A 12,227-nucleotide genomic window follows, 5' to 3' on the forward strand; every position below is an offset into this window, starting at 1 on the left:
AAATGCCTTAAGACGAATTGACCAGTAGTAACATCGGGGAAGCAATATGGCAAACATGTAGCCTCTCTGCTCACAGCTTTCTCTCGGATCCTCGTGGTCTGAAGGGTGGAGAGGAGGAGATATTCTCAGTAGATCGGCATGCAAGGCTTCTTCAGCTCCGTTCTCTGGTCCGGCTCCAGGATTCACCTGGTGGTAGAGTGACATGCGGTATTTCTAATATGTTCTGAAGCGCCTCGGGTGAAGCGAGCAGCAGAGGCCAAAAAGTGGAGGACCCTCAGCACAGACCAACATCACTGAGTTTTTCCCCACAATCGTTACATCTTCTAAATTGGTTTCTCTGGCTGCCCTGGAAACACATTACATTACAACAAAGGGGATAGTGAGGGCTCATAAACCCTGTTCCTTGGATAGTGCTGGGGCTGCTTTAAATGATCTGGCCTGCAGGGAGAAACTGTGGCCACAGTTCCGCAATTGACCGTAGGCTCGGACAAATTAAGCCCCACTGCAGAGCACAGCAGGTTGGAGGTAGGAAGAGGGTGGTGTCTCGTTGGCAGAGAGAGGGTAACTGAACTGTTTGGGGGTTATCATCATCTCAATATGAGGAACTTGAAGCGGGTCTCCGACAGTTCAGAGTTCCAAAATCATTGACCCAGCAAAGTCAACCACAGGGGGCAGAAATTGACATTGAGCCCACCGACAAGGCTGTTAATGCTAAGGAAAGCTTGAGTGTGATCCACGGAGGCAGTTTGTCCAGGTCTATCATCAATGACTCTGTTAAATGTGACCTCAGAGCTGCAGGGACAGGAATGGATAACAACCTACACAATTCTTAAGACGGGGGGCACATTTTACTTCCTCACTGAGGGCTCGGAATCTACATGCCTTAGCCCTAGCTGCTGTGAGAATGATTCCATCTTATCTAACCCTGGGTCCAGTTAAAGCAGCCTCCCTGATGCACCAGGCTTGACAGTAAAGTGGCTAAAACACCAAAGGAAGACAAAATGAAAAGGGGGACCTCCATAGCTGGTATGTAGAGGTGCCTCATGGGGCTGCAGCATTGAAGTAGAAATATTCGGCAACACAGCAAGATCATCCAGATGGTGGTGCACTTGAGGCTGTGTCACCATCTGTAGAAATGAATAATCCAGTTACCTCCGATAATGTAGAAGAACCTAAATTAAAGGCATATTTCTAGTTCTATTAAACAGTATCAGGCGCTGATAGCCAACGGGTTTGGCTTGTTACAAATCAGCTGCAAGGAGCTTCACTCAAATTTGTGCTGCAATCAGTGAAAAGATCATTTCAGTTGAAGAGAGATTGACTGCAGTGGAAACCAATGTATGGGCTCTTAAGAGTCAGATGGAAGCCCAGAAGTAGCAGATCACAGATATAATGTGTAAAATCGAAGATTTTGAGAACCGCCAAGCCCAGAAGTAGCAGATCACTGATATAATGTGTAAAATAGAAGATTTTAAAAACCGCCAAAGGTGGAATAAATTGAAGTTTCCTGGGCTAGGAGAGGGGGTCGGAGGCAATGAAATCAGGGTGTCTTAACTGAGCTCTCTTCATTGAATTGGGAATCTGAGGTGCATAGAGTACACAGATTTGTTTTAATGCTCAAGAGACAGGACCACTACTCTGGAGAAAGGGAAAACTGACCAAGAGCTGTCTTGGTTTGTTTTCGAAACCTCCTATTAAAACAAGTTATATTTGAGAAATCCCATCCTGATTCTCGGCCATGCCTTAATAATCAATAATGTTTTGTGTGCCCTGAATTTTATCATGTTACTGTGGATCGTAGATGATGACTAAGACGCGCTGCTCATCTACTCTGGCCGCAATTACTTCTAGGGGTCTCGAAGTCCCAGGACACCCTGCTACCAGGAGGAAGGAGCCTGCTACTGCCACGCTCAAAAGAGCTCCATCACCACCGCAGCGTTGGACGCACTGCTCATTTCCTCTGGCCACCATGGCTTCTAGGGAGACTCCAAGTCCTAGGACACCACGCTACCAGGAGGGAGGAGCCTGCTTCTGCAGAGCTCAAAAGAGCGCCATCAACACCGTAGCGAGGGGCGCGCATGGGCCATGCCCTGGTGAGGCCAAGGGCGGGCTCATCCATGCCTGTCATTGCCAGGAAGAGACAGGGCAGGGCCACCCCTCATTCATCTCACCCCTTGACTGTGTCTCTGTTTGTTGCAGCCTCCCAGAAACCCGATAAGGTACTGTGCTAACTTTCACCACGTTTGTGGAAGATCAGTGTTGAGCGATAAACGCTGTTAAAGAACCAATTTATCTGTACTTTGTGTCCCAGTTTTAAGATGTATTACCTCATTACGCCAATTAGTAAATACGACCTTTATATTTAATTGCTACTTGGGCTACCATCTATGAACTGCTCGAACTACCTTAACTAGGTTAAACTATGGGCAAATGGAAAGTTATGGAGAGAACAGGGGCAAGAAGCAGTAATAACAGTGATGCAGGTGATCCAGGGCTGCTCCATTCCAAACCATCACTATATATCCTAGGAGCTCTCACACTTCGTCGATGGGGCCCATAACACCGTGAGTCATTCATTCACACAAATCACCCTGCTCCCAGGATCAGTGAAAAACTAGGGGAGGAGACGCTGGATAAGTGGAGTGTCTTACTTCATCTATTAAATCTAAATTTTATCCACTATATACATCAGCAGTTTATTAGATCTTACCATTGTTTATTCTTAAGAAGCATTAAAACACCCTACTGTTTGGTCAATGGATCAGCTAGTAAAAGTTAACTAATGGACAACAAGACCAGCTTAATTCTCCATTTATTTAAATGTTATTAAAGATTTTATCTCCTAGCATGACCTTATTTTATTTAACCTTAATTTAAACACCATTAAACATTTAAATTCACCAAAAGAAAAAAGATTACATTCAAACAGCGTACATTTATTTGCAGAATAGTTCAGAAAAATAAGTCAAAGACATATTACCAATGATATTGGCAATGGAAATCATAGTTAACGTAGAATGGTTCCCAAATACAGCCTATCTATTCTTTCTCGATGTTCACCTCCCATCAGGACTCCGTCCCCATCAAATGTTAAAGTCAAGAAAATGTCAAAGTCTTTGCACCATGGAAAAATCAATCAGTCCGACAGCATGTCGAGGTACGAAAAATAAATTTAAAAGCACACTCCTTTCTTTTCTCCAAATGACCTCTTTTATACCCTTTTTCCCTAACTATCTATCTAAAATTTGAAACTTTTAGGGTCCACGCTCGATTTTTACTGGTCCATTCAAGGGGTGGATGAGGATCACCTCATCTCCTTATTGTCTATATTTCCGCCAAGTCATAGTTCTAATCTTAATAAAAGTTCAGATTGTTAAATATTACATTTCTTCACTCGTGTCCTTTAACTTGTCACTTCACCAAACTTTCCCAGGCTCATGACTCAGACATCTCAATCTTTGCACCATTCTTTTCTTCAGGCCACGCTGACCTTGACCCACGCTGCACAGGCACAGACTGCTTGCACATCTCTCGAGCATAGTTGTGCATGCATAGAAAATCATTATCTCGGAGTTTCGCAAACCCTCCATCTTTATTTAGGCCGCATGGGCCATAACGGGAACTATTATAGAAACAAACACAATTAAACTTTAGATTGCGGAGTATAGTCCTTCGGTTTACCTCCCCCATTCTATATTCACCCTGTTAGTGGTTACCTAGCCTTTTAAGCAACAATTATGGATTGTTTTCCTACCATTCTCCATAATTTCTGCTACAATAATACATTTACGAAGCATTCATGCATAGCTTTTCATTAGATTATAGCATTTCCGCACTATATTAGTAAGACGACTTCACATAATTAATGGATTAAGTTTGCAACACAAGCATATTAGTATCCCACGTGTATTTGTGCATGTTCTTTCTATTCTACATTGGTTAATTTTAAAACCACACAATTAATGCATATTACAATTATGGGAAGCCAACTTTACGAGGGGTATACAAAAAATGTTGTTTTCACCCTCGCTCCATCATCTCCCCCCTTTGGTGATTTATCACCAAATAACACCCAACATTTTCTTAAAATTTTCAAAACATGTTTAAAATTCTTTTGATTAGTATGAGTTATACTCTAGTATCTTCTATTTTCTTTCTTTCTTGATAAAGTTTCTCCTTAAACTCTTCAATTTCAATGTCTCCCTTTTCACATTCTCTTTCTTGTCTCTCTTCAAATTCTTTTTTATAGACTTTTTAAGGTTTCTTCTTTTTCTAATTTTACAACCTAATCTTAAGACTAAAAATATCACTATTATAACTGTTACTGGAATTAATACTTTCTCTAATATTGAACTACCCTTTTTATAAAACCATTTCTTAACGGCTGAAAAACTTCTACCAAGTTTCTTAAGAACACCCTCAACCTCCAGTGGTATAATTTCTTTATGCAATTCTGTAAGATTTCGAATATATCTTTCAATGTTTTGACTTTTATCAGGAATGTAGGTACAACAGTGCTGTACCTTTAATATTCCACAGACTCCTTCCTCTATTGCCAAAATTATATCAAGAGCAAGTCGATTTTGCATCACCATAGCTCTCATAGCCACCATTTCTGTGTCTACAATAAAAATCCCCCTGCAGTATCTGTTGACAAACGATCTACTATCGTTGACAATTTCCGAATTTTGTTTGCATTAAAAGATATACCCACTGCTGGTATCAATGCTCCAAAAACATCACCTATTGTTTCTATTAGACATTCCCTTCTCCTAGGACTTAAAGGTTTACCTATCTCATGAAATTCATTAGTTCCTCAATCTACATGGAACATTTTAGGGAAGACCAGACCTACACAACAGGACCCATAGCAATGATCAGGCAATCTATAATAAACTTTGTTCCCACATAGAAAATATATGCCAGGGAAAACTGGTTCATCACCTCCTTTAAATCCCCAACTCCCTTTTATAATATATGTATCTTCACATTGACTTACTCCCACAAAATAATTATCATACACAGTGTTGTCTCTTAGAATACATAATTTCCCTAATAATGGTGTTTCTATATGTATAGCCACATTCACATTATGTCCTTCTATATTATCATCCTCAAATGTCCACATTGTAGATTTCGATTTCTTAGCTTTTTCCTTCCTCTTGCATCGATTCCTTCTTTCCTCTACCATATCCAAAAAGGCTTTCTCCTCATTTCTCATTTTACAAGTCAAATTATGTTTGAACGCATAGTCATGGGTCAGTTCTTGTGTTTCTAAAAAATATTCTCCCAAAACTTTTGCAGGTTTGATTTGATTAAATTCAGCTTCAATTTTCAATTTTTGCAAAAAATCATCAGAATTGGAATAATAATAATAATACTCTGATTTACCTGTTCTATAAAACAAACTAGCTAACACACTACATGTAACCCCATATGTTAATGGAAGATGGTGGTACGTCACACCCTCTGATACAGATGCTGGTAATTTTACACAGAGGTAGCAATCACTAGCTTCCATTGTTCTCACGTATTCAGATAATAACTTTGAAAACATATTCTTGGAGTAATCACTAATCAAATTATCTTGATGTACTTCAGGTCTATATACATGCATTATTTCACCCTTTGACACATAGGCCTTTACTTTCATACTCTCATTTGCCTTTGATTTTTTAAAATCTGGCCTAAAAGGAATTACAATAGCTAATATCAACCATACCAACATCAATAGCCCTGTGCATATTAACCACATTCTACACCATTTTCTAAAAATAGTACATTTCGATCTCGTTACATTATTATTAGCCATTTATTTTTTCACACAGCGCTTTCCACAATCTTTTCTATCTTTATATTGCCTGTTTCAAATCTCTTTTGCACTTAACAGTGTCCATACCACCAATAAATTCAACAACCTTGTTCTTTCACCTCTCCCTCTCTTTGGTTTCCCAGTTTAGGTACTCCTCTTTCCCTCTTTTGAGTTTCAGTTCACTCACTTTCTTTTTCTCCACTTTGATAATTCAAATTTTCTTGACTGCTATTTACTTCCCTTATTGGAGGCAAACTAATGTATGACCATTCAAGTGACTTTTTTATTTGGTCTTCTTACTCTTTTTTGTCTTTGCACAATTTCTATCTTTTCTCCCAACAACTCCTTTTGACTGGTTATTTTATTTACTTGATCTTCTTGGATTTTTGCTTTATTAACCAGTTTGAATCTCAGACCATCATTTTCTTTAGGCCAATTATCTCCTTTAAGTGGTTTCCTGGTTTCAGGTTCGACAGGGTAACGTTCCACTCTCCAAGCTCTCTTTCTTGAGCTTCTCCTCAATTGAGTTTCATCCCCACTGTCATCAGGCTCAATTTCGGATTTCTCATCAGTTTCCTTTATGGTGAACATCATAATATCTGTTTTCTTTACTGAATCTGTATTCTCTTTTGTCAGTTCTTTCACTCTGTTGGGAACCTCTCCATAGCTGGTACTTGGAAGCTCATCCTTATCGTGAGTTATTTCCTTTTCACCAGTTTCAAGATTTCTCTTCCTGCTTTCAGACTGTCCTTCAGTACTTATCTGACTACCAGTTGTGTCTTTACTTTGATCAGTGTTCACACTGTATCAGACCGTACCAAATCTTGACTTTCAGGTCGATCTTCAGAATTTGGTATTTTGATGACTTCACTTTTTCTTTCAGATGCAGAGCTTGCATCTGATATTTCCAGATGTCGACGAACAGGTCGAGCTTCAGTATCTGGATTTTTATCTGGTTCACCTTCGGAATCTGAATCAGTTGTGCTTTCTGCTTGTTCCTGTGGATTCTCAGGCTCAGGCACACAGATAGTATATCTGGCATGTACCCATCTCTTTAAACCAGCACATTTAACTGCAGTCGTGCTAACCAGAATGACTTGTCTGGGCTTCTGCCAACGAGGAACTAGTCAGTTTCTTCTCCTGTGTACCTTTATCCGAACCCAATGTCCAGGAACTAGATCATGAGCTGAATGTTTCTCTTTTGAGTTTGCCTCAGTTCCCACCTGATGGAACGCAGAAGTTACCACGTCAGATAGGTGTTTTCAATAATCCAGTATGATATCATCATTAATATTCAATAGTTTATCAACTGGCACAAATGCTTGTCTCATTACTCTTCCCATTAGAATCTCATGTGGACTCAATCCTGTCTTTTTATCAGGTATGCTCCTTAGGGTCATCAGAACAAGTGGCAAAGCATCAGGCCATTTCAGTCCAGTGGCCAAGCACATTTTTGCAATTCTGGTCATTATGGTTCCATTTACTTGCTCAACTACCACAGAAGCCTCTGGTCTGTAAGCACAATGTAATTTCTGAAGAATGTCCAGTGCTTCACAAAGCATTTGCATTAACTTGTTGTGAAAATGTGTTTCACGGACAGTCTCAATTGTTACTGGGAAACCAAAACAGAATGATTTCTCCTAACAATAGTTTTGCAACAGTCACTATATCATTCCGTCTGGTAAGGAAGGCCTCCACCCACCGGGAAAATAGGCAAATGATCACAAGTACATATTGAAGCCGATTACAGGGTGGCAACTTGACAAAATCCAATTGCATTTGTGTAAATGGACCTCTCTCCCGTCCTATGGTTCCCAAACTCACAACTGTTTTTGTTCTTGGGTTTAACTGCTGACAAATAAGACATTGCTGACAAAGGCTCTCAGCGATCATCCTGAACTTGGGATTATACCGTGTCTGTCTAAACATTCTGATCATGTCATCCCTCCCAACATGAGCTTGACCATTGTACATTTGGGCCATATTAGAAATCATGCTATCAGGCATTACTGGTCTTTCATCTTTATAAACCCACATTTCATCTTCTTCTCTTTGTCTACATCCTGATTTTAACCAAATGTCCTTCTCTTCCTCACTTGCTTCCTCCTGCATCTGTTTTACTTCCTGCCAAGTCTCAACTACTGTGGTTTGCATTAAAGGACTTGAAACATGTTCAGATTTTCTGTCCGATTTATAGATGCAAGATGTTTAGCACAGTACTTAGCAATAGAGTTAACAAAGTGGTTGCCTTTGGTGAAATAATCATCTCCTTTCTTGTGAGCTGCACATTTTACAACATCAATTTTCTCAGGTAACTGGATTGCATCAATCAGTGTTGGACCCGGCCCTTTTGGCAGGTTCACCCTGAAACGTTTTGCTTTTGCCTAGCCTGTTTCTGTAACCTGGTGTGGGTGATTTTAGGTCTCTGCGTACTTTTTCACTGTGGTCCAGTGTAAAGTATGTACGCTCTCTGTGTGTGCGGTGAGAATGACCTGCCCTCCCATAGGAATGCATTGGGAATATGTGTGACCATGGTAGTTCCTGATGTGTGGGGAGTGCAGGGTCGAGTTTGGCATGTGCGAACGCGTGAGATTGAATGCTGCGCAATGATGTATGCGGCATGATTGTGCCTAGTGTGGAAGTGACACTTCTAGAAGTTGGCATGTTAGTGTAATTTGTGTCTGGCGTGTGATTGGCTGGATCTGGCTGGTGAGCCTGGCTCCAGGAGTCAGGATGGGTCTGCCCCGGTGGTGAATGGAGAGATTAGCATGCTGATGTGAGGGAGGGGTACACCTGGGACCTGAATAGGTCTGGTCCTTCCCTCCACAATGCTGGCTCCATCCCCTGTGGTACGTCTGATGTCCCTAGCCTGGCCAGTGAAAGGGAGTCCCCTATAACCAGTTGTAGCTGGTTCTCACATTGCCTGCACCTTGTATACAAAGGACTTTGCTGTATAAAAATGGTGCTGTGACACCCTGAAGATGTTCTTGTTTTTGCTGACTCGAATCAACCGGGGGTGTGCTGCTGCTGGGGCCTAGGGGAAGGCTTGCCTCCCTGGGCCCTGCCCAGCCCCTGGATGCCCTGGATGATGGAGGATTTTCTGGGACCCATCTGTTTGTAGGGGGCCATCTCTGGGACCTTTGTGGTGCAGTCTGTGGCCCCAGCGCCTTGTGAGCGCTTTATTTCTCCGTGCTGGGCAGAGCACTGTTGGTTTCCCTCAAAGTGAAGTGCTCCTGTCCCTTTTGTTGTCCCTGAGTGCGCAGGTGCCCACCCTGCGTCTTCGTGTCCGGGGAGAAAATCCTCACGGGTGCCACCCCATTTATTTAATTATCTCATGGGTTCCCACCCCGTTTCCAATATTATTTTATGCTACAAGGGTGCCCGCCCCTCGTTGTGCCCCAGATTGTTGCTGCAGCCCGGCCGCGGCCGCCCCAGAAGTCAGGTGAGTCGGCCTGTGAAGGGACGGGGCGGGGCCGCGACAGGGCTCCCGTGAAATGGAGAGAGCCTCGGAGCCACCAGCCGAGAAGAGCAGAGGTGTTGCCGGGCTCCCGTGTCCTGGAGGGAGCCCCGGCAGAGAAGTCCCACACTGCCTGCCCAGAGGAGCACCACCAGAGGACAGCAGCCCAGTGAGTGGAAACGGGCTGGGGGCTCCAGGCGGGTGTTAGTGCCACCGCGTGACCCCGTATGTTGTTGGCATGTAGGGCGGCCCCGGATGGCAGTGGGCTGCCCCACCATTTTACAAAGCTGCATAGGGCTCCGTGGGGGCTCAGGTCAGCACCTGTGTAGGCACAGCATCAGGGGGGCATTTAGGGAGGCCCCGGATGGCAGCGGGCCGCCCCCAGGTTGTTGATGATTTCCTCGAGACTAAGATGGCTCCAACGTTCTGCATATAGGTTGTTAGGGCGCCCCGGATGGCAGTGGACCTCCCCACCGTTTTCAGTGCCAGTGTTCAGAGCAGCCCAGTTGGAAGAGGGCTGCTCCCACCTATGGGTGCACTTTTAGTTGTTTAGAGAGCCTGTGTGGCTCTGACTGGGCCATATGTGTTTAAAGGACACATTGGGGTCCCGAGGGGCCCATAAGCATTTGGTTGATGCCCCCAAGGTTGGGCAGACCCCCACAGCAGCCCTGCAGTTGCGGGCAACTACAGCGCCAGGGGCATGTTTATTTACAGAGCCTAAGTGGCTCCAACGTGTTGCCTGGTGATATGTTCCTAGAGCCCAGGGGTTCCCATGTTTCGTGCACTTTTGCCCAGAGGGGCTAGTGACAGCCCCAGTCACAGTTTCCAGCTGCCCAGCAAGTAGTGGGCAGCTGCACCGTTTAGGCTTTCTATCAGGGGATCTGTTCTTGGTGAACTTAAGAGTGAGTCGCACTCCCTTCGCCCCTACCTTGGCCGTACACAGCTGCGGAGCACTTAGTGCCAGCTGCAGCATTTAGGCCCTGTTGTTGTCCTCGGCTGCCCAGCAAGTCGTGGGCAGCTGCAACGTTTAGGTTTTGCACCGGTGGCACACCCCTGACTGGCGCTGCAATGGTAGCGCGCCCTGATATTCTGGAAACAGGGCATTTTGAGCCCCTTCCTGAGATGGCCAGTTGGCCAGGGGGGCTGGTATGAGGATAGGGCGCAAGGCCCTAAGGTGATTATTGCACAATGTGATTACCTGATAGGTTTGTGATGATAATTACCTAATGTGATTTATGTGCTAGAGTGATATGTTGCCAGGAAATGTAATGCATTTAGTATGTTTTACGCACCCTGTGTTTTATACCTTGAAACTGTGGGTTATGATTATGAGGTTATTTAACCTATGTAGGTTTATGCTAGTGAGATGTTTTCACTCTGTGAGTTACACCCCTAAACGTGAGTCATGCTTAGGGGGAGGGTCTAATGTGTTTTGACTAGTGAGGAGCTTGCCTACTGTAATTTTACTGGTTAGGCCTAAATGTGAGTTATGCGCAATGTGTAATGCCATTATGCCTGTGATACCTCTAGATGTGTTTTCATGCTTAGGAGGTTGTTCTGCCTAGTATAGTTTATACTAGAGAGGTTATGTGTCCATGCGTGATCTATGCCTATGGTTATTAGTATTGCGTAGTGTATACCTACCTGTTACCAGTGGTTACTGGTTGTGATCTATAATTGTTATTTGGTGTTACAGTTATTCTAAGTTCTAGTTCTACTAAGTGCTGATTCTGACAGTGGCCCACATGGCCCTGTCCTGGTGTAAATAATTCCTTGTGAATATTGCCCGTGCCAGTTGGCACAATGTATATTGTGTGATTACTATCTGATGTGTTTTGACAATATAAAAGTTATTTTTACATAACCTTGTGTGGAGTTCCTTTTGTGGTGTGCCTAGGATGTTGTTGCTGTTGTGTGCGTGTGCAAATGCTTTACACATTGCCTCCAGGATAAGCCTGTCTGCTCGTGCCAAGCTACCAAGGGGGTGAGCAGGGGTTATCTTGGCGTGTGACTCCCTTGCGCTGACTAGAATGGTGGTTTTTGCCTGGCTTTGGCGTAGGCCTTAGCCAACCAGAAATCCCAGTTCTAACAATCAGCAATTTCACAAACTCAGCATTTCTGATGGAGGATCCTTCAGAAGTTAAATAACCTCTTTGGGACCACAGTTGACCATAATCATGGACAATCCCAAAACCATACTGACTGTCAGTCACTATGGTGACTTTTATTTCTTTTCCCAGTTCACATGCTCGAATCAAAGCAATCAACTCTGCTATTTGAGCAGAACGAATTCCTTTCAGACAAGATGCTACCAGAACGTCTGCCACTGTACATATGCAGCACTCAGAGCACCCTCATCTGTTCTCAAACATGAACCATCTACAAACATTATGTAATCAGATTCAGGCAAAGGCTCATCTTTAATGTCAGATCTTGGTTTGGTACAATATTCAAGAACATTCAGACACTTATGATCAACTTCATTTCTCACCTCTACATCTATGGCATCATATAAAAAAAGTAGATGGATTTACATTCACACATTGTGCGATTGTCACATTATCTGCACCCAGAATTACTTTTTTCATACTTCGTCATCCTGTTATTGGTAAGGAACTGTGTTCTGGTCCTAGTGAGGAGAATTTCCCCTGAATGAGGTACCTATACCTTCAACGGATATCCCATCACTATACCTTCACTCTGTTCCAAACTCACACTTTTAGCAGCTACTGCTTTCAAACATCCTGGCAATGCTTTAGCAACTGGATCCAAAACAGCTGGGAAATATGCAATTGACTTTCTCAGTTTCCATGTCTATGAATTAAACTGATAATGCTCATCCCTCTTATAGGCTTGTTACGCGCCGGCATCACACCCGAAGGTGTATCTCCGCGCGGTGCTGTGAGGTGAGCAGGTCGAAGAACTCCTCCTAGAATAGTACAGTCTTTAGGCGTTTCC

Source organism: Lissotriton vulgaris, chromosome 8 (assembly GCF_964263255.1).
Source record: "Lissotriton vulgaris chromosome 8, aLisVul1.2, whole genome shotgun sequence".
NCBI classification, from domain to species: domain Eukaryota; kingdom Metazoa; phylum Chordata; class Amphibia; order Caudata; family Salamandridae; genus Lissotriton; species Lissotriton vulgaris.